We start from the raw sequence: 4,159 nt of genomic DNA on the forward strand, positions 1-4,159 counted from the left end.
GAGAAGTGCGTGAGGGCGGCCATGTCTCAAGCTCGCGTGTGCTGGCACACCCGTAGTGCTGTTTCTAAGTTATGTATTATACGTGCAGTTTCATTTTTTTCTTTCGTTTTTTTCTTTCGTCTTTCTTTATAAATAATACATGAACATATGATCAAAAATGAACTTACACGCATCCAGATGTAGCTAAATAGTATATTGACTGCCAACCTCGAGCCTGTTGTTAATTTGGGGCCCCAGCTTCCTTAATTCCTAGATTCCCCAAATTTCTTTCATTGGCCATAATTGTTACTGTTATGCTTTTGTCGATGTTCCGGTATTTGTCGAGATGTTCTTTGAGGCGAATGTGTAACGGTCTTGTTGTGCGACCCACATAGAACTTGTTGCATTTGTTACTCTATGATGCCCATAGACACACACACACATGCACATACACGCACGCCCAGCGACAGAAAGACAGACAGACTCACACACACACATATTTATATACATATATTTATGTATTGTTGCATATTATATTTATATATGTATATATATATATATATATATATATATATATATATACATATATATATATATATATATATATATATATATATATATATATTTATACATACACATACATGAATTCTTTCGAATCTGGTTATATATTCATTCATGTGTGCTGTTGCTTACATGTAGGCACACACACACACACATGCACACGCACACAAACATACACACATATAACGTACATACATACATACATACATATATATATATATGACCGTTGACTGAACACTATTCAATTTTTTTTCTCCGTGTTTTTCTCCTTGTCTCCGTATTCTTTCTGTTGAAGAGCGTAGCTCGAAACGTCAAAGACTTTCCGTATTCCCGAGCGTCATACTAATATATACTTTTGTTATTTACACCACCTGTCCTCGTCTGTTGTTATTATTTGTATATTCTCCCATATATATGTATATATATATATATATATATATATATATATATATATATATATATATATATATATATATATATATATATAAATATAGACATAAATGCATACATTTGTACATATATACATACATACATGCATGTATATATCCATGCATACATGCATGTGTATATGCATGTATTTACATACACCAACACAATCATACACATGTACGTATATATATATATATATATATATATATATATATATATATATATATATATATATATATATATATATATGACAAAAACTTAAAAGGACAAAATCTACCACTCTATATAATTATCTGATTTCCTTATAGACTTTTGGTTGTGTCACTTTAATGTCGTCCATTTGCTGCCATTGTTAATGTGCCACGTGATGTTTGAAATAAGCCAGACATGCTTAGAGGTCATATTATTACGTCTCAGTATATAACTGATATTTAACGCAACATTACTGCATAAACTGTTAGATCGATATATCACAGAACAGACCTTTTTCTTACACATTCTATTGCAATACACAAACGCAGACTCACAGGCGCACATCCACATGCATACGATACTAATAACTGTGTGTATGTGTCTGTATATATATATATATATATATATATATATATATATATATATATATATATATATATATATATATATATATATATATATATATATATATATATACACACATATAAATATATATGTATATACACTCATACGTATACATATATATAAGCTAGAGGTGAGAATAGCACAGAATCAAATCTAAGACATTCCAATTTATGAAGAAATTAAATAAAATGATTTAAAAGATTATATAAAGAAAACATTACCAGCTTCGATGATGAATCTCATCTTATCAAATAAAGCTTTCTTTCTATAATTTTAAAATCACTTTATCCTTTTTATTAAATTCCTTCTTAAATTGAAATGTCTTAGATTTGCTTCTCTGCTATTTCCACCTCCGTCTTTTATATATAGAAGTTTGATTTGTATAAATCTCTAATCTTTTTTCAACTTTGTATATACATACATCCACACACACACACACACACACACACACACACACACACACACACACACACACACACACACACACACACACGTATATATATATATATATATGTGCGTGTGTATCCGTGTGTTTGAAAATGCAGTCCTAGATACACTTTGACTGACTAAAAGATGGAACGGTCGCTGCTCGAACATCATTGGTCATAGGTCTACTTGATGAAGACTGACCGAGGGCTAAATAATAGCAAGAAGAAGAAGAAGAAGAATAATAAGAAGAAGAAGAAGAAGAAAAAGAAGTAGTAGTAGAAGAAGAAGAAGAAAAAGAAGAAGAAGAAGAAGAAGAAGAAGAACAACAACAACAACAACAACAACTACAACAATTGTAGCCGCTAATTCTTAGCGCTATGTTAGACATTAGATAATGTACTTCTAGCTGAATGGTCGCAGAGGTGGAAAAATCATTGATCACGTGTCTACTTGACGAAGGTTAACCTGAGATTAAAACAACAACAAATGTAACAACCCCTGATACTACTGTGTTATACATTCGACGATGTAGTCCTAGATGCACTTGGTCTGAATAAAAGACATGGTCACGATGCTCTATACATTGAATAATGTAGTCCTAGTTATATTTATACCTGAATCATTGATCATAGGTCTAATTGATTAGGACTAACATGGGGGGGGGAAGCAAACAGCCATTTTATCATCATCATCATCATCATCATCAACACAACTTCAACAACAACAACAGCAGTAGCAGCAGTTATAACATCGTAAATTCTTCTTGTACAGTGCTCTTTTATTTCAAACACATATTATTCGTTCTTCCCTGACATTTGGAAAGTTGCATTTGAAAAAACAGAAAAAAAAAAAGATAAAAAGGAAGACAAAAAGTAAAAGAAAAAAAAATAATATAAAAACAAAATGGAGTTGCGATAAATCAACCGCTTTCTTTGCCTTGTTTGAAATATAACTCAATTGTTTGAACCGTTCTTTCTACTAGATCTGTCCGACTGTCTGTCTGTCTGTCTCTCTGTCTATTCGTGTGTCCGTCTCTCCCTTAACATGTCTGCCTCTATGCCTGTCCGTCTGTCTCTCTCTGTCTTCATATTCTCTCTCTATCTCTTATTGTTATCCCGTTTTTTCCCCGTCTTCTTTTTCGTTTTCCTCTAGTGATCTCATTTTTCATTTATAGCAAATGATTAGAGAAGATTCTTAAATTATTGACCGCTTCCTTCACCCCCGTTCCCTTCTATTTTCCTTCTCTTTATTCTCATTTAGGTATATATATATATGTATGTGTGCGCGTGTGCGAAGTGTATGTATGTGTGTTTATTTTTTTATTTGTTATTTATTTATTATTTTATCTTTCACACAGATAACAGATGAGTTGGAATTTGCCGTCCATGGGATGAGAAATATAAAGAAAAAACAAAAACAAAAACAGAAAAGAAAGCAAGAAAAAGCTACAACAACAATAGTACTATTAGTTGTATCAACAAAAGGGAGAAAAAATAATATAAATAAAATATAAAATAAAATCTGATAAAAAACAAATTTTGGCTTCTTTTTTTTTACCCTTTTCGCCTTTCTTGGAAATGTCAAAAAAATGACCAAAGGAAAACAGATGATTGGTTAATATCTTAAAGTCTGTGGTGTGTGTGTGTGGGGGGGGGGCGTTGGTTTGAGTATGTATGTGTGCAGAAGGTTGCTGTGAGTAATAGTGTGGCTATAGTTTCGGTAAAAATAGAAACTTGGTGTTATTTTAGTAACGTCTCTTTCAAGTTTCCGTGTTCGAATTCCGACCGATACGACTTTACTTTAATCCTTCTGGGTCTTAATAGAATTTGGTAAAGCAAAGCAAAGCTCCTCGCCGAGTCATACAGACTCATAAGGGCCCGGTTTCCATGGCGTGTGCATTCCCCACCTGGATGGGACGCCAGTCCATTGCAGGCTACTCATGTTCGCCAGCTGAGTAGACTGGATCAGTAAACGAATAACGAGTCGCACAAAGGAAATAAAATCTAGAGGTAGATGTTAGCGACTATCAAGAAAAAGGGGAGATAATTTCTAAAAATTAAAAATGAAATGTTTTGCTCAAGAACACAACGTGTCGCCCGGTCCAGGAATCGAAACCACAATCTTATGATCATGAATCCAACACTTTAAGGACTAAGCGATATAC

General features: G+C 32.8%; 1 long non-coding RNA gene across 2 annotated transcripts in view; it reads left to right on the plus strand.

Annotated features, from left to right (window-relative positions):
* Window positions 1-3,484, plus strand: part of LOC149131570 (uncharacterized) — a 152,574-nt gene extending 149,090 nt beyond the window's left edge. For both annotated transcript variants that reach the window (XR_016237475.1, XR_016237474.1), the window contains one exon: window positions 3,353-3,484. This is a non-coding gene — a long non-coding RNA (uncharacterized LOC149131570). The remainder of the gene's footprint in view (window positions 1-3,352) is intronic.
* Window positions 3,485-4,159: the final 675 nt, after the last annotated feature.

The sequence above is a fragment of the Octopus bimaculoides genome, chromosome 20 (assembly GCF_046866305.1).
Source record: "Octopus bimaculoides isolate indiv1 chromosome 20, ASM4686630v1, whole genome shotgun sequence".
NCBI classification, from domain to species: domain Eukaryota; kingdom Metazoa; phylum Mollusca; class Cephalopoda; order Octopoda; family Octopodidae; genus Octopus; species Octopus bimaculoides.